Raw genomic sequence first — 26,605 nt, 5'->3', positions numbered from 1 at the left:
CTAGATTTTAATCCAGCAGAAATACTGCTTGGTCTCTGGACCAAGGAATTTCAACCACTTGTTTCTTCTTTTGGGAAGTTGGATATCAAGGTGGGATCTGAGGCCATGAATATTATCTCAGTGCTCCAGCTTATGATTGAGTGATAATTCTGAGTTACCTGAAATCTGTGAGAATGTTTTAAAATTAAAATAATGTCTTTATAAGAACTGTTCTTGGATTTGAGAACTCTGAAGCCCAAGGATTCTAAATAATGGGTGATAAAGGTGATGAAGAATCTTTTCTTTCACTTCAGAAGGGCCACAAAGCTCCTATTGAGAAGCATTGCTGCAGCCAAGAAATTGCTTCATGAAGAAACATGAAATTAAGCCAGATTTTCTTTAGTATTTGTTCACATTTTTTTGTATCAGTAGATTTTCTCCAATTATGAAGGTCTTAAAATATAGAACATAGAGTGAGAAAATAATTCTCTTAAGCATGCATCACCTAGCTACTTGGGTAAGATAATTAGAAAGACCATGTTTGAGCCAACATAGAAAAAAATTAGTGAGACCCTATCTAAATAATTAAATCAGGTTTGGTAGTATATATCAATAATTCCAACTATTCAGGAGGCATAGGTAGGAGGATTGAAGCCTGAGGCCAACTCCAGGTAAAACTGTGAGACCACATCCAAAGAACAATTAGAAAACAAAGAAAGGGATGTGTCTTTAGTGGTAGAACATTTACTTAGCAAGCTCAAGTACCTGAGTTCAAACCCAGTACCATCAACAAGAAAAAGGAAAGAATATAATTTAAAATATCCTTTCCCCATGACTGAAATGACAGTGATAGATATTTTTAAATAATAGTTGATGCTTTCAAGAAAATATTTCTTTTTGGTTAGTCATGGAGCTTGAACTCATGGCCTGGGTGTTGTCCCAGCTAGCATTCTTCCACTTTGAGCCACAGCCCCACATCCAGGTTTTCTGGTGGCTAATTTGAATTAAGAGTATCGTCAGCTTTCCTGCCTGTGCTGACTTTGAACCGTGATCCTCAAGTCTCAGCCCCCTGAGTAGCTAGGATTGCAGGCATAAGCCACTAGCACCTGGCTTTCAAGAAACTTTTTAGCCATAATGAAGCTCTGAGTTTAAACCTCAGTACCGTTCAGACTATACAATACACTATTTAAAGTTCTAAAGATGGACCAGAATAGAACAGAAAATCTGAAAGAAAAGTAATAAGCAAGTATATAATAGGAAATAAAATTCTTCTTAAGCTGCAAAGACTCATGAATGCAAAGAAAATCTTTTTATGTAACATATGATGTTTAAAGAAGCAAAAAAATCAGAAAATTTTAAATTGCAATGATAAAGACACAATCATATTGAATGAAAAGAAAAGGGAGATAATAACAAGAAGTAAAAAATGGACTGGTTTCAGACTTGTTTTCTGTATTACCAGATGCTGAAAGACAACAAAGCAATGTTTTGGGAGTCTTAAAAATCATTAACATGAGTTTTTTTTTGTTGTTTCTAGTATGGGAGCAGCAGAAAACCACTCTTATGTATAAAAGGAAGTCTACTTCATGTCTACTCAGCTCTAAGATTGTGTGATATGAATACAAAAGCCATGATGTATATGTGTGTGTATGTGTGTTTGTGTGTGTGATAACTGATATTATACTATAGAATTCTAGAATATGAAATTGACTCTAAATAATTTATTAAAACTAATAAAAATTTAAATGCAAATGTACAAAAATCATTTGTATGAGAAGGCACTAGTTATGAACATTGATTCAATCATGACAACTGAGATTAAAATAAATTGACAAATTCTGGTTATTTAGGACAGGGATGAAACCTAATAATGGAAGAGTATAAATAAAGTATATCAAAGCCATTGACAATAGTTGCCTTTGCTGTTTCTGATGCCATGAGTGCTTTGAGTGATTCTTATAGTATTAAATGGCTTAAAAATATCGAAAGGATAATTTTGTGAAATTCTCAAGTCTATGAAATTCCACTTTTATTGTTTATAAGTAATGTTTTTGTAGAACAGAGCCAAATTCTCTTGTTTCTGTATTGCTCATGGCTGCATTGCAAAGAAGTGGACATGTGAGCAGTACTTTTCACTACTCATCAGGGTATTACATGTCATAGTGACCATTACTACCTGACTTTGCTTCCGACCTCTGTTTCTTTGTTTTACTCACTTCTGCATCTCTGTCATCTCTTATGAATTGGAGTTAGCATAAAAATATTATTATTTACATTTAACATTCCAGAGGTTCTCTTTTCTTTCTTTTTTTTGTTGATCGTGGGGTTTGAACTCCGGGCTCTTCAGCTCAAGGCTAGCGCTCTACCACTTGAGCCACAGTGCCACTTCCGATTTTCTGGTGGTTTATTGGCAATAAGTGTCTCACAGACTTTCCTGCTGGGGCTGGCTTTGAACTGTGCTCTTCAGATCACAGCCCTCCTGAGTAACCAGGATTACAGGCGTGAGCCACCAGCTCCAGGCCTCTCTTTTCTAGCCATACATATGAAACAAGATTGCTGCAAAGATTTTAGAACCAAACTAAGGACAAAAATCAGATAGTATTTCCATATTTTAACAATGAATATTTTACTATTGTGTGTTAAAATAAAAATGATTATTCTTCTAGGCATCTACAGTCTTCAGTAAGGAAGTAATATGTCAATCAGATACAGATTGTCTGACAACTGTAGGTAAATTGTACAAGTAAAGTATAAAGTAGATAATTGACACAAGGTCTTAAAGAATGCCTATGAAGTCAAGGTAGATTAGGCGGCAGTTATGATAACATTGAAGTAGGTGAACAAGCCTTGTAATGCTATTAAGTTGTCAATAGGATTATGCCATTAGAAAATAGAGTTCAGAGACTAGCACATAAAATAGGTAAAGATGGTCAGAGTTGAGGGACTATAAGGCCTACTGGCCAATGGACCTTTATTATACCTGTGATTTGAAAATCTTTTCTCTTATTATGGTCTTTAAGAAACGGAAGATTTGTTCAGATGTTTTTCTTTTTCTAGCTTTTGTTTTGGCTGTTACATGTAAGACACTCCTAATTAAAATGAAATTTTGCTCTTAACTTTTTTTCTAAATATTTTATTTTTGATTAAATGCATTCTTTTGGTAAATCAACCCTGTACAAATTGAAGTAATAAAAAAAAATTGAAATTAGCCTCTCTACATTCCATCTTGATCCAGAATGGGGAAGTAACTCCACTCCTTAACTGGAACATGGGCGATACAGTACAGTTCCTGTAGAGAACTTCTCAGAACCCTTATCTTGGAATAGGACCTTGTGAAAAGGAGACATAAAATGAATTACTTTTCAAATATACTTATATATTTCTTCCATGTATATTCGGATGTATTTTTGAATCAAAAAGATAATAGAGTTACCAAACTAATAGTCTTTGAACTGAGTCCATTTTGCAAACAGTTTTGGAACTGGAGTTCATTTAATAATTTTCTTATATTCTTATTTCCCATTCCAGTAGGAAAAGTAATTTTAAAAGATATATATATGTATATATATTTATATATATATATAATTTTATTTTATTGTAAAGATGCTGTACAGTGGGGTTACAGTTACATGAGTAAGGTAATGAATACATTTCTTGTCGAGCAAGCAATTAAAATATATTATTTTTGATATTTGGAATTGTATTTGCCAGGAGTGAAGGCAGATCTGACTCATTAGAGAATTGGTTTGGACACATCTTATGTGTGGGTGGTCCTCCAGATTTCAGACTTGGCAGCATCAAGAACACAACACAAGGTGCGTTTACTTGATTTAACATTTGCTAAAAGGTGCTTTGATTTGTGGCTTATTTCCTTTCAATTTGGTTTTCTTGTTTTGAGTCCTTTGCTTTGGGAAATGAACCAGGGTTATGAACATGATTCCTTCTTCTGCAAATGTTTTTGTATGTATTTATTTTGTGATATTAGACAAATGAAAGCAAATGAAGCAAGATTTATAGAACTGTGAATATTTTTGTCTGATTTATTAAATCATTTTTATTATGTCTTCTGATTGGCTGCTACGTTTACTTCTTAGTCTCTTGATATTTGGTCTATTATTATACTTTAATCATGTTTTCATAATTACATGTTGGTTTTAATCAGTGTTGCTGCATACTAATTAATAAACATACCATCATTTTAAACAATATTTTAAATATTTCTTAATTGGTACATCCATACTCCACATTTTGGAGAGAGTAAATATGGCACAGAATGAAAAGCATGGACCCTCATACTTTTACTCTCATCTACTGTCTCTCCCACTACTGATGTTACTCAGTGCCCTTTTATGGTTCTCCATTTCACTTAAAATAAAAGCTATACCTTTATTTCTTTGCAGGACCTGACCTTTTGTTTTTATTCTCATTCTCATTCACTTGTTGCAGGTGTACTAATTGCTTTATTTTTATTTGAACACTCCAGGAATTTCTCATCTTAAAGTTTTTGCATTTGTTTTACACCCTGGGATTATTTCTTACTTTCCTATGCATCTGTCTCTTTAAAAGGGATCTTCCTCATTTAAATGGGCCTGTAACATTAGTAAATAGTTAATACTGCTTTTAGTGCTCATCACTATTCACCAAGTGATATACAGTAGTTCTCTTTGCTTATTGTCACTATTTGTCATATCAATATAAGCACATGAAGGTAAGGCGTTTTGGCTGATCTTGATTAAAGTGATAATAAAATCTCAATTATTTTATAATGGGGAGATGAATCTAAACTAGTTAAGTATTTATATATTATTTTCATAGCATCTTATTTAGTTTTTTAAAGATCAATTTTAGGTTCATAGCAAAATGGATAGGTAAGTGTAAAACTCTTCCATGTACTTACCTCTTACCTAACCCATGATTTCTACGAAGTGAGATACAATTCTTATTTGTTATGGTAGGAGTCTTAGAGGTATAGTGCTTTGACTTCTTTCAAAACTATTTCTTTATCTTTTAACATTTTATAGTTTGAAAATAATAGCCTAGGTATATTTTTTAATTTATGAATTTATCGTCTGGGCTTTCTTGATCTTGGTTTGCTGTTTAATATTGACTTAGGTGATTCTCATTATTTTTTCTTTCTTTTGCACTATGCATAACCTACACTTTTTATAATTGTTCTCCAATCTTCATTTTTTGTTTTGATTTCTTTCACTCTTTGCTCTCTTTTTCAGTTATATAAGTTCCTGTTTTCTGTGTGCAAATGGACAGATTCTTTAGCTCACTAGTGGCATTCTTCATCTCTATTACGGTGTTTTTGATATATAGCATTTCTTTTAGCTTTTCTCTTAGGGTTTCCATCTCTTGTTTAACTTGTCCATCTGTTTTTTCAAGCTGTCTACTTTATCTATTAGAGGCCTTACTACATTAATATATTATTCATTGTTTTAAGTCCTTACATTGATAATTCCAACATTCCTGCTGAATCTGGTTTGATGCTTTCTTAATTGTGCCTTTTTATTTTCTTAAAATTTGATGCACCTTGAATTTTTTTTCTTGAGAATTAGACATGATATACTGAATGAAAAGAAAAGCTGAACATAGTCCTTTAGTACAATAGTTTCTCTGCCCCACAACTTACCTACATGAGACACATTATAAACCCTAGTAGATGTTTGAAACGATAGTATTGTTGTGGAGAAGACCACCAGGAGAGACCACATGGACATATAGAGTACAGCCAACAGAAAGTCTTTATTACCTGCCAGGACTATACTGGGCAGTCAGGTGCCCAAAAGTGTAGTCTCAAACCTAGTTTCATGGCCCCTTCTAAAGCAGAAAAACCACCTCCTTGTTTGCTCAGGGATGGAAAGTCCATAATAGTTCTTATCTGCAGGTGCAAGTCAAGCAAAAAGTTACAGAAGTGTTATAAGACAATGCTGTAAGCAGGCATCGAGGAGGGCAGCCTGACCAGCTTCTATAATTATCTCTGTGTCATTTCCTAGGAGCACAAACAGAACAGTGGCTACATACATCTTTAAATACCAAACGTTAAGGAACTAGTGCAGTTCTATCTTTAAGATGGAGTCAAAAAGCAAAATGGAGCTGCAGAAGCTAGGAGTAAATTCTAAGACAGTAAGGGTTGACCAGCCCAATCACGGTATTGAATATTATTTCCATTTTTCCTCTACATATGTATTTCCAATAAACCTAAATGTTTAAATTAAGCACAGTAAGAGATTAATAACAATAACCAACAATAAGATGGAAGTTCAATAAAAGTTACATAAATATGGTATCTCTCCTCCTTTTTTAAAAAATATTCTGTTGTATTTTCACCTTGTTATTTAGAGGAAGCACTTTGTGGGATATCTTCCATATTTGAACTGTCAGCATAACTGCTTTTTTCCTTTGAGGCCATTATTAAATATAATGAAGATTATATGGATACAATCGCTGTGATCCTGTGATAAGTGATATGCGAAACAAGGTAGCTAGCTACTAAGGGTTGAGCTTATACAATGGGGATACATGGGACAAAGTGTAATTACATTGCATGGAACAGTGAGCAATCTGAAATTTATGAATTGCTGCTGGAGGTATTGCTCAAGTGGTAGAGCTCTTGCCAGGCAAGTTCAAGGCTTCAGGTTCACACACATAAATTCATAAATACATGCATGCATGCATACTGTTAAAATTGCTTACTTTAAAAATTTTTCACTCAATATTTTTAGAAAGTAGTTAGTTTTGAATTATTGAAACTTGTTAGGCGAAATGAACCCCAAGATAAGGAATCAAATGGTTTTTCTCTCTTGCTATTGTTTCTAACATATTTATAAGATGATTTCTTTGTTGCTTTTTAGGTCTCTCCCCCACGGTATAACCTCTGTTTTCACTGTATTCGATGTTGGTATATTTTGTGGAGGGGAAGAGAACACATTGTTTAAATAGGGATACAGGTGGGCCCATTGCAACAATGAGATGTACAAGACGTTATGTTGAAAAATGAACTTTACAACTTCGAGAGGGGGCTCATTACCTTGCTTATGTAATTGTAACCCCTCTATATGGTATTTTCACAATAAAAAACACTTATTAATAAAAAACAGAAAGTACAGTGATATGGCAAGATGTAGGGTGAGTCTGGTGATTAGGTCTTTTCATCTTTTTAACTGTAAACTTTACAAGTGTTTCTCAGTTCTTCCTTCTTACCTGGACAAGATGGCTATAGAGGGCTGAAACAGGTATTTCCCTGCCTCTAGGTTGTTAGGCATGGTAAATTAGTTTCTCCTAACTTAATTTTTTTTTCCTGGCTTCTGGTGGTTTTATTGAGATTTAATTGTATAGACATGATCACTGATAGAACAGGGAAATTCTGTAAGACCTGTATATTACAGGTCTTTTCTTTATTTTTTTATAAACGTGTTTTTTTATTGTGAAAATACTGTACAGAGGGGTTACAATTACATGGGCAAGATAATGAGTACATTTCTTATCAAGCATTGTAGCCTCCTCCTTTGTTTCCCCTTCCCATCCCTTCACATCCTCCCCCATTCCCCCACCAAAGTTGTAAAGTTCTTTTTTTGACATAATGACTTGTACATCTCATTGTTGCAATGGGTCCTCCTGTATCCCTGTTTTAAGGATTTGTTTTTCCCCTCCACATATACCAACATCATATATAGTGAAAGCAGGGGTTATACCATGAGGGAGGGACATAGAAAGCAACAAAGACATAATCTTATAAATATGTTAGAAACAATCGCATGAAAGATCTCTCTCTCTCTCTCTCTCTCTCTCTCTCTCTCTCTCTCTCTCTCTCTCTCTCTCTCTCTCTCTCTCTCTCTCTTTGTCAGTAGTGGGACTTGAGCTCTAGGCCTGGGAGCTGTCCCTGAGCAATTCAGCTCAAGGCTCATGCTCTACCACTTGAGCCATAGCGCCACTTCTAGTTTTCTGATTTTTTTTTTTAATTGTGATTAAGTGATTACTTAAGTTCCCAAATTTCACAGTGTTGTGGGAAAGTGATGCTCATTTAAAGTCACAAACTCATTCTAACTTTCCTGGAGCAAATTGTCTATCATGGTCTATAACATATAACGATGTACACATTTACACAATACATGTGATCAGCAGCATGGGGTTATTTAGTAGTGGTTCGACCAGATGAGTGGAAGTTCTTTGTTTCTTAAGTCCTGTTAATTTTGTCGTATCACCTAACATTTTGGATTTAACATCCACTTATCAGGAAGACCATGTTGTACCATTTGTCTCTTTGTTCTTGGCTTACCTTGCTCAACATGATTTCTTCTAGCTCTATCCATTTCCCTGCAAATGCCATTATTTTTTCATTTCTAATGGCTGCATAATATTCCATAATATATAATTGTGGTATAATAATATACCACAATTTTTGGATCCATTCATCTGTGGTAGGGAATCTGGGTTGTTTCCATATCCTAGCTATTGTGAACAGTGCTGCAATAAACATGGAGGTGCATGTGTCCTTGTATACCAGTTCCTGTTGTTCAGGATAGATGCCTAGAAGTGGTATGACTGGGTCATAAGGGAGGTCAATATTTAGCTTTCTGAGGACCCTCCAGACTGCTTTCCAAAGTGGTTGTATAAGTGTACATTCACACCAGAAGTGTAATAGGGTTCCTTTTTCTCCGCATCCCCTCCAGCATTTGTCGTTGGCTGACTTGAGGATGTGGGCTATTCTGACTGGGGTAAGGTGGTATCTCAGGGTTGTCTTTATTTGCATTTCCTTCACAACCACGGATGGTGAACATTTCCTCATGTGTTTCTTAGCCATTTTTATTTTTTCATCTGAGAAGTCTCTCTTTAGTTCCCTTGCCCATTTAGTAATTGGTTTGTTAGGTTTGGGAGGGATTAGTTTCTTGAGTTCCCTGTATATACTGGATATTAACCCCTTGTCTGACATATTGCTGGTAAATATTTTTTCCCAATTAGTTGGTTGTATTTCTAGCTTGGTTTCGATAGCTTTAGCTGTGCAGAAGCTTTTTATTTTAAGATAGTCCCATTTGTTGAGTCTCTCTCCAATTTGTTGTGACCCTGGGACTCTGTTCAGGAAGTTCCTTCCTGTGCCTATAAGTTCAACTGTCTCTCCTACTCTGTCTTGCAGTAGGTTCAGAGATTCAGGTTTAATTTAAGGTCTTTAATCCATTTTGAGTTGATGTTGGTGCATGGTGATAGGCTGGGGTCCACTTTTAGTCTTCTGCATGTGGCCACCCAGTTTTCCCAGCACCAGTGGTTAAAGAGGCTGTGTTTCTTCCATTGTATGTCTTTGGCTCCTTTGTCAAATATCAGCTGACTGTAGGCCTGTGGATTTATTTCTGGATCTTCTATTCTATTCCATTGGTCTTCGGGTCTGTTTTTGTGCCAGTACCATGCTGTCTTTGTTATTATAGCTCTGTAGTAGAGTTTGAAGTTCGACATGAATATCCCTCCCATGTTGTCTTTATTCCCTAGAATTGTTTTGGCTGTTCTAGGTCTTTTGTTGTTCCATATGAATTTTTTGGACTGTTTTCTGTATTTCAGAGATGTACGTCATTGGGATTTTGGTAGGAATTGCATTGAATTTGTATATTAATCTTGGCAGTATTGCCATTTTCACTATATTAAGTCTGCCTATCCAAGAGCATGGGAGGTCTTTCCATTTCCTAGTGTCTTCTGAAATTTCTTTCTTTAACTTTTTATAGTTTTCATTAAATAGTTCTTTTACATCTTTGGTTAGGTTAATTCCTAAATATTTTATTTTTGGGGAGGTTATTGTGAATTATTTCCCTTTCTGCTTGCACAGGAAGGCAATTGATTTTTGTGGGTTGATTTTGTATCCTGCTACTTTGCCAAAGTGATTTATGATTTCTAAGAGTTTGGGGATGGAGGTTTTGGGATCATGAAGGTATAGTATCATGTCATCTGCAAAAAGGTATAGTTTAACTCCTTCTTTCCCTATGCGGATCCCTTTAATGTCTTTTCCTTGCCCTATTGCCCTGGATAAGTGTTCCAGGGCTATATTGAAGAGGAGTGGAGACAATAGGCATCCTTGCCTTGTTCCTGATTTTAAGAGAATTGGTTGTAGCTTTTCCCCATTAAGTATAATATTGGCTATTGGTCTGTTGTAGATGGCTTTTATTGTTTTAAGAAATGTTCCTTCTATTCCTGTTTTCTCCAGAGCTTTTAGCATGAATGAATGTTGAATTTTATCAAAGGCCTTTTCTGCATCTGTGGAGATAATCATGTGATTCTTGACCTTGGCTCTGTTGATGTGTTGGATTACATTTATTGACTTACGTATGTTAAACCATCCCTGCAACTCTGGGATGAAGCCTACCTGGTCATAGTGTATGATTTTTTTTATGTGTTTCTGGATTCTGTTAGCTAGAATCTTGTTAAGGATCTTTGCATCTGTGTTCATCAAGGAAATTGGCCTGTAATTCTCTTTTTTGGTTGGGTCTTTGCCTGGTTTGGGGATGAGTGTGATATTGGCTTCGTAGAATGAGTTTGGGATAGCTCCCTCCTTCTCTGCTTCTCTGAAGAGCTTGAGGAGTGTGGGTATTAGTTCTTCTTTAAAGGTCTTATAGAATTCTGCCTTGAATCCATCTGGTCCTGGGCTTTTTTTTTGTTGGAAGACTTCTGATTGCTTCCTGTATCTCGTTGTAGGATATTGGCTTATTTAATTGATTTACTTCTTCTTTGCTCAGTTTGGGCAACTTGTATTTCTCTAAAAATGCATCCATTTCTGTCAGGTTTTCTTCCTTTAGAGAGTATAACTTTTGAAAGTAGTCCATTAAGATTGTTTGGATATCTTGGGTACATGTTGTGATTTTTCCCGTGGCATTCCTAATCCTGTTAATATGGGTTTCCTTTCTTCTTTTTAAAATTAATCTTGCCAATGGTCTATCAATTTTAGTTATTTTTTCAAAGAACCAGCTTTTTGTTTGGTTAATTTTGGCTATGGTTCTCTGATTCTCTAATCCATTAATTTCTGCTCTTAGTTTGGTTATCTGGCTCCGTCTAGTAACTTTATGTTTCATTTTTTCATGTTTTACTAGCTGTTTTAATTGCAACATGAAATTATTTATTTGGTCTGTCTCTATTTTCTTGATGTGGGAACTGAGGGCAATAAATTTGCCCCTCAGGACTGCTTTTGCTGTGTCCCACAAGTTTCTTTGTAAGGTGTTTTCATTTTCATTGAGTTGTAGGAAATTTTTTTATCTCTCCTTTGATCTCTTCCATTACTCAGGCATTGCTAAGAAGTGTGCTGTTCAATTTCCATGTATTAGAGTAATTTCTGCAGTATGCTTTGTTATTGAGAACTAGCTTGATTCCACTGTGGTCAGATAGGATACAGGGGATTATGTCAATCCCCTTGTATTTGCTTAAGTTCCTTGCATGAACTATGATATGGTCTATTTTGGAGAAAGTTCAATGAGCTGCTGAGAAGAATGTGTTCTGTGTTGTTTTAGGGTGAAATACTCGGTAGATATCAGTTAATTCCGCTTGAAGTATGGCTTCACTTAATTCAGTAGCTTCTTTGCCAATCCTCTTGTTGGTAGACCTGTCCTTTGGTGAGAGTGGGGTGTTAAAGTCTCCTAGAATTATCGTATTGGGATCTATTTTATTCTGTAAGTTTTAGATTATTTGCTTAACATATCTGGGTGCATCAATGTTTGGGCAATATAAGTTGATGAGGGTAATATCCTCCTCTTGGATTGTTCCCTGTATTAATATGTAGTGTCATCCTTGTCTTTTTGTATTGATTTTAATGAAAAGTTTATTTTGTCAGATATCAGGATTGCTACACCTGCTTTCTTACTGGGGGCATTTTGATTGGTAGATCCTTTTTCAGCCCTTCACTCTGAGTTTGTTTGTATGTTTGGCTGAGAGGTGGGTCTCCTGAAGGCAACAGATGGATGGGTCATGTTTTCTGACCAATCTGTAGTTCTTTTTCTTTTGATTGGAGAATTAAGCCCATTAATATTAAGAGATAGTATAAAGAGATGCATTGTGGTCCCGGTCATTCCCTGTTTTCCTCAGTTTTTCTTCTTTCCTTTCTTCCTGTGCTTGCTGTTAGACTTCTATTAATGCCTGTCTGGGTGCAGGTCCCAGTTCCTGGTTGCTTTCTTCAGGTTGTATTCCCCCTCTTAGTATTCTTTGTAATGCTGGCTTTATGTTTATGTATTCATTTAGTTTTTCTTTGCTATTAAAAATTTTCAGCTCTCCATCGAATGTGAATGCTAGCTTTGCCAGGTATATCAGTCTGGGTTGGCAGTTATTGGCTCTCAGGGCTCATATGGTACTTTCCCAGGCCTTTCTTGCCTTCAGTGTTTGTGTGGAGAGATCTGCAGTGATTCTAATTTTTTTTCCCATTGTAGTATAGCTCCTTCATTTTTGCTGCATGCAAGATTGTTTCCTTATTATTCAGATCTATAATTTTTACTATAATGTGTCTAGAAATGTTTCTCCTGGGATCTTGCTTGTTAGGTGTTCTATATGCTTCTGTTATGTAGGTAAGATGTTCTTTTTTGAGATAGGGAAGATTTTTCACTGATTATTTTGTTGAATAGATGTTGCATTCCCTTGCTTTGATATTCCTCATCCACTCCAATTATATGAAGGTTAAATTTCTTGGCATTATCTGCTTGCTCTTGAATTTCCCTTTGGCATAATTTAAGTGATTTTTCCATATCTGTTATTTTTTGGTCCAGTTGGTGTATTCTGTCTTCTGTATCTGATACTCTACATTCCATTTTGTTCACTCTGTTAATTGTGGCTTCCATTGTGGTTTGCATGGAGGAAATGGACTCATTTATGGATTCAATGTTGGTTCTCAAAGTACTGATCTCACCTCTTAATGAGGTATGTGCTGCCTCTATTTTGGCATTTATCTCACTTCTTAGTGAGATATGTACTGCCTCTATTTTTGCGTGTACCTCGTGTTTGAGATCCTGCGTCTCTTTCGATAGTTCGTCCCTGTGTTCTTTCCATTTCTAGTCTATTTCTCACTTTATTTCTTGAGTCATTGCCTCCAGCATCCCTTGGATGTAGCTTTTGTCTTTCATTCCTGCTTTGCTCCCACTGGGGCTCTCCCCTGGGTTGCTGCTGGCTATTGGGGATAGCTTGCTATCCTGGGGGTTGATAAATCTTGTAATTTTTCTCTGTGATTTTCACATGGGGGTTCAGGGATTATTGGAGACTAATCTAAAATTTGGTTTTGGTCAATAGGTGTCTGTCTTTGCTTGGTTGCTCTTTCTGATGTGGTAGAGTCTGTACCTGATCTCGGTTCTGTTGGGGGCCGACCTCCAGCTGCTGGTCTGATCCACATAGGGTTCTCGGTTCTCTGCTGGAGATCACTGGCAGCTCCCGCCTTTGGAAGGGTTGAGCAGCCTAGACTGCTCTTGTTTGCTCCTCCAGGTGCTCTTGGCAAGATCAGAGGTGCTGGATGCACTCTCCCAGATACTGGAGTCTGCTATGGGCTCCTGATGGGTTTTTTGGGTTGGTTGTGGGCTTGAACTCTGGGCTTGGGTGCTGTTCCTCAGCTCTTCAGCTCTAGGCTGGCACCCTACCATTTGAGCCACAGCACCACTTCTGGCCCTTTCTGCTTATGTGGTGCTGAGGAATCAGATCCAGGGCCTCATGTGTGATGTAGGTCATCAGTTGCTGTTGCAATCAGAGTTCAGTTGAGGTGGTTGCAGGCTGGGCTGGGTGATGGTGTCTCTGTGTGATTCTCTTCTGTCTCTGCCTTGGTCAATGCTGTAGGGTCCACACTTCGAGATGGGGACACTGTTGGGTTACCGCAGGATGGGCCTCCGGCCACTGCCTGAGGGGTGGGGGCGGTGCCTCCATACAGGTTCTGAGCGCTGGGGTTTGTCTCTGTTTGCACTCTCCGGATCAGCACCAGTTCCTTGCAGGTCTTCTGCTCTGGTGTTCTGTGGGCATCCCGTGTAGCTCTGGGGCTCCCGTCATGGGGCCGAGTTCCGGGCTTGGAGGTTTCTCCCTGCATTGTGATCAGCGGGTCTGCATGGGTGATCTGCAGACAGCCCCCTGTGTCTCTGGGACTCTAGCAGCCTCCGAGCAGGTTCTGAGCGCTGGAGTTTGTCTCTCTTTGCACTCTCTGGATCTGCGCCAGTTCCTTGCAGGTCTTCTACTCTGGTGTTCTGTGGGCATCCCATGTAGCTCTGGGGTTCCCGCCATGGGGTCCAGTGGCTTTGCCGGGATGGAGCCTCTCTGCTTGGATGGAGAGTGAGGGACACGGGGGTGGGATCGTTGTGCAGACTCCCAGCTCGGAGGTTTCTCCGTTCATCTAGATCAGCGGGTCGGGTCTGCAGACCGGTTCCTCAGGCAGCTTCTGCACGGGTGATCTGCAGGCAGCCCCCCTTCCCCCCATGTTTCTGGGATTCTGGCAGCCCCAGCCGGGCTGGCTGGCCAGGCCCAGTCTTTTTGTTGTTGTCCATCTCTTGGGGAGATTAAGCGTTGGAACTGGAAGTCTCTTTTTGGTTGGGGAGAGCTGTGGCGTTTCCCTACTGCCCCTACTGTCGTCATCTTGGTCCCCCTTTCCCTAACTGAATTTTTTAACAACAGAATAGTATGGTATATTTTTATTTTATTTTTATTTAATTTTTGTCCATCGTGGGCTTGAACTCTGGGCCTGGGCACTGTCTCTCAACTCTTCAGCTCAAGTCTAGCACTTTACCACTTGAGCCACAGTACCACTTCTGGTTTTCTGGCAGGTTATTGGAGATAAGAATCTTATTGACTTTCCTGCCTGGGCTGGCTTTGAACCGCCATCCTTAGATCTCAGCCTCTTGAGTAGCTAGGATTACAGGCATGAGACACTGGCACCCAGCAATGTTATATTTTTAAAGTGCCTGTTTTTCATGCACCCCCCCACCCCCCAGCCCTGTAGCGTGGAGGCACACAGAGATGTTCCTTTAATATTTACTGAAAAAGCCTGTTTTGATCTTCCTGAAATAAAACCCACAGATATTTAGGGTCTTCACCTTCCTGACAGCCCCTGAAGAGTTTTTGACTTTCAGGCTTATGTGCACTACCCTCCAGTCACCATTCCACTGCAGTTCAAGTTTTCATGTCCCAGCACTGATTTCTGTAGCTGTTTCCACTCTTGAGTGTCTTCCCTGGTGAACTGTGATTGCTCTTGTTAATGCTTTAAGGAGTTAAATAATGGATATGTTTTATGGATTTCATTAGTAAAATAGTAACGTTGTGGTGCAGTGGAAAATCAAAATGTTTGGTCACAAAGTCATTCACAAGCAATGAAAAACAAGCGCAAAAAAAGGAAAGAAGGTTTTAACACAACATCCAAACTGATCTCAAGTATAGAACAGACAGTGTTCAGAGAAGCACAGGTACCTTTTTGTAAAGTACAGAAACTGCATTAAAAGGAAAGTACAATTTCATTGGTAACTAGATTGTTGGTAATATACGAAATAACCTGACAGTATTTGGAATGGACTTCAAGGAATTTTGGGAAAAAAAGAGGTAACAAAAGTAACAAGTGGAAATAGAAAAGTTGGAAGATGAAATATAAAGGAAGTAGATGGTTTAGCAGAGATAATGATTATGGCCAATTATGTGAAAAAGTTGAAAAACAAAATTTTCTTACTAATTTCCTAAGGTTAGTTTTTTTTCATGCAGTAAGAGTTGTTTACTATCACAGAATCCTCTCTCTTTTTTAAATCTGAGCTAACAAGGACAAGGCTAGGACTCATAATAATTCAACTTCTTCATACTATTTTCATTTTTAAATGTCTTATTTGAAAGGGATGTCCTGGTTTATGATTTTCATGTTTTTTTTCTTTTAGAAAGAGGCAGATGGTATGAAAACTGGACTCCCTTATTTAAAGGGAGTGTTGATATTTATAACCAAGCTTATCTCCAGCAAGATTTGTTTTTTTTTTTTTTTTTGCAGCTGTTCCAGGTTGTAAAAAATTATATTAAAGCCCTGGCTTGCTTTTCTTTCCATATTTAGGGGGGAAATATTCAAAATGTGAAAAGTGATGTTTGATTTTAAATATGAATGCAATGTAAACTGTGATTTTTTTCTGCCTATATGTGAAATTTGTGTTTGTATGCTGTGATGATATTACATTTTTTGTTTCACTGATCTATTTCCTCGATATATAACACTTGAGAAATAATTTACTCATCTTTTTCTATATATCATCAAAGTAATCTAGGAAATGTTTCCTCTTACGAGTTAGCTTAGGTTGTTAAACAAACCACTTTGTAATTTTCTGTTTTGATACCTTAGGCATTTTTCTTTCTCTGAGTATTTTCTTTTGAGTAAATAACATTTTGTTAGTCCTTATATTACTTTAAGACACATTTCTGTTTCTTTCCTCAGTCTTTGCTCCTATTTGTAATGTAAATAAATACTGCTGTTTGTTTCAGAAGGTATTTTTGATCTCTTCTTTTATAATTTAAGAATTAGCTTCATTTTAAAACATAAACAACACAACTTTATCTATTTGGGTACACATTAACACTGAAGAATGAGTATCCATGCCTACGTATGAATTAATCTTTGTAATATGTTTTTCTCTTGGAATATGCATTCATGCATATAGAATATTCCATAAAGAAGAGCATTTTGCTATTAATATATTATGAATAAAATGCATTTATTATGTGGATATTCTCTTTTGTAGATATTGTCCTCTTGAATATGGTATATTATGCAAATTGTTATGTCAACATTTATGTACTTTTTCCAAATTGTGAAGGTCCAACAAAAATATATATCTTTAAGTCATTGTACAAAAGTGTTTCAGTATGTCAGTTTATGAGTACAGTACATCTTGATCCATGTCATTCATCCCTTCCATCTTTCTCACCCTCTATCTCAATTCCACCATCTTTTCACATTACCTGGTTCCATTTTCACACATGTACATTGAATATTATGACCATATTCACCTACCATTACTTTCTCCATTTTATACTTAAATGTTCTATTGACTCTGTCAGCACTCACAGTTTCACCAATTACTATGGCATCCTGAATCACATTGCTTATACCTATAAAACAAATAATTACTAATAGCAAATAATTTATCTCCAAAGAATTTTTTACATTTCTGAGTACGTCTTTTAAACATCTCTCTTCAATTCACAAAATAATCATTATTTAGTTACAGAGTGATGAGATTTTTAATAAAGTTGATCACTTCAGTATACTCCTCATCTTTGTCTTTAGTTAGAGAAGAAGAGTGAAGAATATGGTGCCTCTTTGGTATATCACCTCTCATCTCTTTATATTAGCGATGCCTGCACTCTAGCATAATACTTCATTGCACAAATGTCATTTTTTTCTTTGCATGAGTTATACTTACAAGGTTTTAAAAATTTGAATGGAATTTGCAAGATTGAGAAGCAAGCAACTGAAAAGAAACAGTTAAATATTTCTCAAATTCTTTGAAAATAAAAATGATGAAAGGACTTTCTTTTAGTCAGTATATAGTATATCTAAATAACAAATAAATTCAGATAGGAAGAGCTAGGGGAGAAAATAATTTTATTATATGGTATAACTAAAACAAGGAGAGGTTCTATTTTAGTCATACACATATGAAAGAACCAGGGTCAAAAGGAAGTAACAAAATATGTTTGTAAACTATATCAATACAATTAGATTCTTTTAGAAAGCACTGAGTTTCTTGTGCCTGAAAATTTTTATTATGAACGTTACTGACTTTTTAAATGAATTTATTGAGCCAAATAGCACCCTGTTGGTAAACTTTCTCTTTTGGAGATACCTTTGTATAGAGCTCTATTCAGAGGTAAAATACCAGTTCCCTGAGAAAGATTTGATTGACAGTGACCTCATCTAGGTCTGGAGAATTTCTCATTGACCAAATCCTTTAACAGAAATTTTTTTGCTTTTTTGACTTTGATCTCTACGTCAACATTTCATGTGTTAATACGTTGTATCAATCCCACTTAAACATATCACACAACATTTTTATATTTTCCTTTAACATTCCACTCTCTATATCTCTGTTATAACTATCACAACTTCCTCTTTACCTGGATTTAGAACAGGATAGACTTTGGGATCCCCCATATTGACTTTTCTATTCTTACTAAGTTGCTAAAGATCTCTTAGGGAGTTATTCTTTGGGCACATTGAACATTCACAACTGTTTTGATAGGACAGAGTATCTCAGTTACCTGCAATAAGCTGGAATATGATTAGGGTTAGTTTGGTTAGTAGTTTACTAATCTGGCCATAACTTCATGAAAAATCTGGTTCTTGCTTTTGCATATGGAACATCTCCAGCAGGATGTCAAGAACCAATTGGTTAAACCAAGGGAAAGAAAAGAATTTTCCTGCCTACCTTGGTATATCTCATTTGTCAAACTTAAAATCACGGTTCCTCCTCTTTACCTGACTCTGTCCTCTGACTCTAGTGGGCAGTTTTTTTTCTTTTTTAATCAGATCACACACTGTGTGCTATGGTGTTTCATAGTAATCCTGAAGTGGGGAAGCAATGTCAGCCACTGGTATTTCAAACAAATTGAACTAAGTACCTAGAAGGTGGAAGATCTGAGGAATTACATAATGAGGCTGCAACATAGGATGATAGTAATGATTGTATCTTGTCAAATTATCCTATGTAATATATAAGACAAATACTAGCTTTTGCTAGCATTTGGGCCACAATGAGCATCATCTGTTTTTACAGTTTAGGAAATATAATTTCCTTAATCCTAAGAATTACAACATTTGGATAGTTTTCTCTTATTCTGGGAAAATGACTCAAGTACAATTAATTTCAGAATCATAATAGACCTCATAATAGCATATTGTCAGCGTAATAGACATTGCTGCTTTGAATATCTTTTGTTGTGTCCCAGAATTACACTGAAAGACACAGGTTTTGACTGGCCATGCTGGTATGTTTAAGGCCAGACTGGGCAAAAACTTAATGAGACCCTATGTCAACCATCAAGCTAAGGGTTACCTTAGCTAGGCAGGAGATAAATGGTAGAAGGATTGTGAACTGAGCCCCCTATTCTGCCCCAGCAAAAACACAAGATCCTATTTTAAAAATAATAAAAGTAAAATAGGTCCAGGGGAAATGCTTCAAGTGATAGGATGATTGCTTAGCTTTTGATTTTTCTCTAGTAAGGATAATGTTTGTATGTTTACCTACCTTTCGACAGAGTAAAAAAAGTTATTTTTTCTTCTCTTCATTCCATTTTGCTAGCTTTTCTCCCTTCCTCCTTCCTTCCTTCCTTCTCTATATAATTCCAATGGGTATCCATTGAAGTCTTCATTTTTCTCCTGTTAGTTAATATGGAGAATCACACACACACACACACACACACACACACACACACACACACACACACACACACACACACACACACACACACACACACACACACACACACACACACACAAACACACACACATCTTATCATATGTATGTGCATGCTTTTTGTGTATGCCAGTCCTGGAATCTTAATTCAGGGCCTATGTGCTATCCCTGAGCTTTTTGTTATTGTTGTTCTTCAAGGATAGTACCATTTGAACTACAGCTCCACTTCTGTATCTTTTGTGGTTTATTGGAGATAAAGGTCTCACAAACTTTCCTGCCTGGGTTGGCTTTGAGCTGTGATACTTAGATCTTAGGCTGGTGTAGGCCACCAATGCCCAGCTGAGAATGGTATTATTTAATGTAAAATTATCCTTGTATTTTTGTAATCCGATCAACTCATCAGACCAAATGATTATGTATACTGGATTTGGTCTTCTAATATTTATCATCAATATAAGTCTTCCTGTTAAATGTTAATCACTTCCTAATATTCATGTTTTTTTACTCCTAATACTGTTTGTAATTTTTTTCTTTTCTATCCTGATCAGCTTTTGTATGCTATCTCTTTGAAATCTGTTTTATATTTTATTATTTACTCTTTTTAGTTTACTGTATCACTTTTTGTCATGTGAGAGACAATTTTTTATAGTGTTTACAAAATTTACTACTTTTTAAATCTTTTGTCTTCTATAATTTGTCTTCTATAATTTGTTTTGTCTTTTATAATTTGCTTTTCACATTGCCTTGATATATAATACAGATATCAACATTAATGGAGCACCACAATATGGAACACAGAATTTGATGAAACTAAACAATATTAACCAAACACTTATATAACCGAGGTTCTGTGTATTTTATTTTAGCCATAATATCTAAACATTTTACATTTTAATATTTTAAGCTCTGTAGTTGATTCCATTGAGGAACGTTGGACTGTTACTACTTTTGAACAATAATGTGGAATCTGCATTTTCCATACTTTTGATTGTAAGGTTTTTTTATTTAGTTTCATTTTTTTGTGGAACTAAATGCTTTTAGTTAAGTTAGCCATCATTATCAAGCAGCACTTTGATATCTTCTTAAGTGAATATCTATATAAGGCATTGCATATTTATAGAATAGTAAATTGAGAATCAGATCAGAGGCCAAAATTCTAGAACAAAGTAGAATATCTATTTTTTCCCATTCTTATTATGGCTCATCTCTGAAAAATTGTATGCTTATCAATCCCTTCTAATAGAAATATTTAATTATGCTTTTCGATATTACATTATCTGTTTTCCTCTATTTTCTGTAGTAGAATTATATTAGTTTTACCCAGTGCTACTCCTCATTAACCTTTTACACATTCTTTTCTCAATTTTATAAACCCAATACGCTTTATTGCATTTTTCTCTTAATATAATTAGGTAGTTTTATAAGCATGTAATTTTCATCATAGTTTGTAAATACAAGTTTTAATATTCAAACTGTTTAAAAACTACCAGTTTGAGAAATTCTTACATTAGTGAGTGGTAATGATATAATCACTTGGGACTTAAATATAATGAATGTTTTTAATGTAAGTTCTCTATACAATTTTGTTTTATACTTTTGGCATGTACTTACTAATAAAGCCATTTTAAAATATGCATTGCAGAATTATGAATCTACTCAAAATAAAATAACTGTAAAGGGTATTTTGATGGCTTCTTTGAGTTATTTGTTTTTCTCTATATATTTAAGCTTACTTCAGTGAACATGTCTTTCATTGGTTTAAAAGATGTATGCTTAAAAATATGTAGTGTTTTGTATAAAGGTTATTTTAATATTCAAAGATGTATTTCTAGCCATGAAAATAGTTAAACTTAGTTTAGTACATATGTTCATGTATACTTTTTTACTTTATTTTAATCCTTATTTTTGTGTAGATACTGGGTCTTGAGCTGAGGGCCACAAGGCTGGTGTTCTACCACGTAAACCATACCTCTATTTCTAGCTTTTTCTCAGATTAGTTGGAGATAAGAGTCTTTATCTGTCTAGGATTGCTCCCAACTGCTATTCTCAAGTCTTAGCCTTCTGAGTAGCTAGGATTATAGATGTGAGAATTTAGATAATTTCTGAGATGACAAGCTCCATTATTTTTTTGGTTACCCAGTAATTTATTGAAATTATGTTGCTGTAAGCCAGGCCCAAAGAAACATAGGTCCCATGGTTTCCCTTATTTGTAATATCTAGTATATGTATGAGCCAAGCGGAAAAGGTCAGATAATGTGATGTCAGGAAAATGAACCCTTAGATGTGTATTTTAATGTTTTTTTCTTTCATGCATGTGTTTCTAACGCATTTATAAGATTATCTCTTTGTTGCTTTGTATGTCCCTCCCCCACAGTATAACCCCCGCTTTCACTATATTTGATGTCAGTATAACTTGTGGAGGAGATGGGGAAAAACCAGTTGTTTAAGAATACAGGTGGACCTGTTGCAACAATGAGAAGTACAAGTTGTCATGTCGAAAACGAGCTTTACAACGTCGGTGCGGGGGGGGGGGGGGAAGGGGGGAAAGGAGAAGGATTGGGATTGGGGGGGAGGGAGGCTGGGAAGGGATGTGAAGGGTAAACAAAGGAGGAGGCTGCAATGCTTGGTAAGAAATGTACGCATTATCCTGCCCATGTAATTGTAACTCCTCTGTATAGTATGTTCACAAATAAAATTAAATTAAATTAAAAAAAAGAAATTATGTTGCTAAATTATATTTTCATATATTCTGGTTTACTATGTTTCACATTATTCTTTATTTTGCCAAGGGGAAAATATTTCATTTGTTTTAAAAGCTATTTGTGTTCTCTTTTGGTACATTCCTAGTGTAGTCAAACTAATGAAACCAAGATACATACATACTCTTCTTTTTTGCTTTCTTTGTGTGAACTAAGTGACTTTTACTTGGACCTTTAAAAAATTAACTTATGAAACCTGTTTACTTGAAACATATGATACACAATGAAATGCTTAAACGTGAGCATAAATCATGCCAACTACTAATGCACATCCAAGAAATTCAGTAATTATTCTGTGTATTTTATAGTCAAAAGCATGAAAATCATTGTTTTAAATCTTGGATTAAAAACATACATATCAGTTCATGATAACATCTTTAGCAATTTGGTACATGCTGTTTATTTTTTAATGAATGAATATATAGTATTTGCTTACATATTGAAAATACTTCTAGTTTCATGTCTAGAGTACTTACCATCTACTTTCTAAGAATCTCAAGCTAGCTAGCTATATGCTTAGGGAAGTAGAACCCATGACTAGCATCCAGAGATACTGACTTAAGAGCTGTCTCATTTTCCTGGCTACAAAGTACAAAGTATATAAGTAAGGTATATGATAGATGTAATGTGTAAATGCATATATTAAAAATGTGATAGATCTGTGTGGGGTGCTGTTTTATCTGAAACAGGTTTGTTATATAGTTAGATTTAGTTCAAATGGATTTTATTCATTGTTTCAAATTTTCAAATGCAAAAGTTTTAAATATTTTACAAAAAATTAACTATGTAAAGTTTACATAAATGACAGTGTCCAAAAATTTTTTCAATATCAGAGAAGAAAAGTACAGATCAAATGCAGAAAAATTAGAACTGAATGAACTCTGGATATTGAATTGGAAGTACCAGATTCCCACTTATACACTTCCTAGCTGTGGTCACAATGAGCAATTACTACACTGAAAAGGAGCCTATCTTGATTTTATCTTAATTTGTAAATAGCATTTTGAAGTATAAGAGAACTTTGCTTCCTAGGAAAATGTAATATTTCAGGTCAGGAGTAGGGTAGGCATAGGATGCAATGAATATTTTTAAGTGCCAAAAAAAAAACCCCAAAAAGTACTGAACAAATGAAGAATACAAACTACCTGGAAGGACTTTTTGCACTAGCCAAGTTTAGGACAATTTGGTCCTCAAAATAAAGTAACTATACAAATTAATTGTAACTCGTGGAATAAAACAGGAATCTTTGAACAAGTACTGCTATACATATATAAATAATTAATGAATGGCATATTTTAGAATACTAATATATGTCATAGGCATGATGAAATTAGAAAATCATCATTAGGCCACAGTCAGAGTTTAATTAGTCTAACCAAGAAATCTTACTAGATCCTAAACCAGTAGTTGCAAATTTGATGTAGAATAAGATATAAAATGTATATAGTTTTAAAGCTCCCTGTAAGTATTTACCAGTTATAAAAGGGATAAGACTGAATACACAGTGCAGAACATAGGCAGATCTGGCCTTAGTTAGATGTTCCTGTTGAGGACTGCATGCCAGGGAGTCCAACACTTTCAGTATGATGAGTGTAAAAACAGAATAAACAAAGTAGTCAAAGGAGAAATGAGAGATTTAGGCTGCTCATGTTTGGTAAAATGATTGCTGGATACATGATAGAAGAAATTAGGGATAGAAGAGGATATTGGTATACATTTGAAAGAATGAGCCACTCAATGAGGTAAAGTGGATCAACGAAAGGAATTACCAAACACCAGAATTTTACAGACAGAGGAAGAGTGCTTATGAAGGAGGTCAAGAAAAAAAATTGAGACATAGGAATAGAATAAAGTGTTCCCATGGCAACTAGTAGCCGAAAGTTTTAGGACAGAGTACTAAGAGATTGTATGAATTAGTATTATGTATCTCATGTCTTCTTTTGTGTTCTCATACCTGATGTGGATATTATCCAAACTATGCCATTTCCTGAAACCTAAGAATCCCTTACAATGACTTTCTAAGTCTTTCCTTATCTTGCAATGCTAATGAACAATCAGATTAGGTGAATTATGATGTATTGTGAATTGTCCTTGTCTGGCTCATAGTTGAGGCAAGGGGATCTTTTAGTTGTCCTGAGATGATCCTACATTTTGCACTTGTCTTGGTGTAATGTGGGCTAAATAGTAACCTTATTATATGTCTCTGTTAACAGGAGTGTCTCCTAGCCAGTTCTTGATCCTGACTGTTCATTAATCAAATCCTTATTATATTTTCTTCTAATATTTCTGAACCAGTTCTCCCATATCCTATACCTGTGTTTCCTAAATTTGACATGATGAGAGGCTTCGTGGAATAATTGTACAGAATTTAAAACGTTGGACAGGTCACATTGGGAAATGTGGTCTATTCAGCCCAGTTTTGGATACTGACAAGGACTGAGAGAAGCTTCTCAATAGACTTTATAAAGTTAATAATATATTTTCTTAAAACTTCCACTATTTGGAACTTATTCATGTATGTTTCAATGTAAATGAATATATACTGTGAAAAATAAACACTTTAACTTAGAATTAGCCAAAATTGGGTATATACTTTCAATACGTGACAGAATTCTTCATCTATAATGAACACTTATTAATTACAAATTTATAGTTAAATGAATTTAATATCTCGCAAAAAAGAAAAAAGTGTAGCCAGACATTGGTAGCTTATGTCTATAAGCCTAGCTACAAAAGAGCTCGAGGAAAGTGCCCAGGCTCTGAGTTCAAGCCCCATGACTGACCGCCCCCCCCCAAATATATATATATATATATATATGTATATATATAATTTTTCTGTCTTCATTTCAGAGGAATTTGAGAACTTTTTGATAATTGAACAATCTTTGGCTTCATGTATCTCTCTTAAAGTAACTAACTTAAAGTCAATTGAAAGGGATTATGCATAGTAGTCCTGTTCCCTCTCCCCCTATCACTCTTCCTTCCTTCCTTCCTTCCTTCCTTCCTTCCTTCCTTCCTTCCTTCCTTCCATCCTTCTTTCCTTCCTTCCTTCCTTCCTTCTTTCCTTCTTTCCTCCCTGGTGCATGCTGGGCCAGCCCTCTTCCAATGAGCTATATCACAGCTCTATAACCCAGGTTTTACCTACTCTCTCATAAAGAAAAAAAAATACAGTCTAAAAATGTTACATAGTAGCTGGGCACCAGTGGCTCATGCCTGTAATCCTAGCTACTCAGGATGCTGAGATCTGAGGATCACCGTTCAAAGCCAGCCAGGGCAAGAAAAGTGATGCAACTTTCATCTCCAATAAACCACCAGAAAACTGGAAGTGGTGCTGTGGCTCAAGTGGTAGAGCACTAGCCTTGAGCTGGATTGCTGAGGGACAGTGCCCAGGCCCAGAGTTCAAGCCCCTCAACCGACCAAAAAAAGTTACATAGTTGTCAAAGTCTGTAAGGATGGGACCTTTCTTAATCTGAGAAAGCCAAGCATACTTTCTTCTCCCCATTCTTCTTCACTCATTAAGGGCTTGTATGTTGCCCACCTTACTGATTTTATGCCAGAATTATAGAAATCTGTTTTGTCTATTTTTAGATACCCATCTCTTCTTCCTATTAGTAAAACCAGGGTCTGTAGTTTAATTTGTTATCATATTATTACAGTCCTTAATAATTTTTTGAAAGAAGAATTTATATGAGAAAATAACCTTTACTGAAATTTGTGTGAGTAATAGTTTTTTAAATTTAATGACTACAAGTTCATAGTAGTTATCATAGACCAATCCTAGCCTAACCAATCTATCTCCTTTTGCAAATAGAATATAGGAAATTAACTCAAGTGCATTTCCTGTTTACTGAAGTGAAACCTAACTGAATTGTGATGATTATCTTCCTATTTGGAAAAATGGACACTTATTAGTCATTATCTCCCTTACCATCTCAGATTTGAAGTGTCTATTGCTTTTATATTTGTGCAGAGTTCAGAATTTATAAAGTGGGACCCAGCAAATGCAGCACCCTCCTTCACCAGTGCCGAATGTTGTTGATTGGTACATACAAGGCAGCTTTTTGTCTATTCTGGGCAGTATAAATTTAATGTGTTGTTTTCAAGTATGTCATGTGTCCAGATGCCACAACAATCTGTGCATTAAAAAGGCATGGGAATGAAAGTAAATAAAATATTTGTGGGTATTTTTTTGGTGGGGGCTGTAAGATTTGCAATACAATTATGTTTGTATCAACTAATTCTATTAGGATTAAGGAAAAACAAGAGCATTGTTTCTTATGGCACTTAGAAACATTTTATCATGTAGATTTTTTAACACTCCACCCTCTCCACCTACTCCATACCTCCTTCTTCTTTCTGTGCTACCTATTTCTGTTATGACAGTGCTATCTGTCTAACCCAATATTTGGCTAAGTATGGCCTGTGACTACTTGAGTTTGAAAACTCACGCAGGGAGTTGCTGCCTGTTGAAAATGCTACCATCTTGACCCCTTTCCAGTTTTACCA

The 26,605-nt window shown here is 35.8% G+C and overlaps 1 protein-coding gene across 3 annotated transcripts in view; it reads left to right on the top strand.

Annotated features, from left to right (window-relative positions):
* Triqk (triple QxxK/R motif containing) overlaps positions 1-26,605 on the top strand; it is a 71,819-nt gene that overhangs the window by 3,714 nt on the left and 41,500 nt on the right. For 2 of the 3 annotated variants that reach the window (XM_069991048.1, XM_069991047.1), the window contains exon 2: positions 3,691-3,794. The exons of the other annotated variant lie outside the window; for it this stretch is intronic. The gene's annotated coding sequence lies outside the window, so the exon portion shown is untranslated. The remainder of the gene's footprint in view (positions 1-3,690; positions 3,795-26,605) is intronic. 3 annotated transcript variants of the gene reach the window in all.

This window comes from Dipodomys merriami, unplaced genomic scaffold (genome assembly GCF_024711535.1).
Source record: "Dipodomys merriami isolate MVZ:Mamm:240054 unplaced genomic scaffold, mDipMer1.0.p SCAF_4, whole genome shotgun sequence".
NCBI lineage: Eukaryota > Metazoa > Chordata > Mammalia > Rodentia > Heteromyidae > Dipodomys > Dipodomys merriami.
The sequence above is the reverse complement of the archived record's forward strand: the minus strand, read 5'-3'. Positions and strand labels throughout refer to the sequence as shown.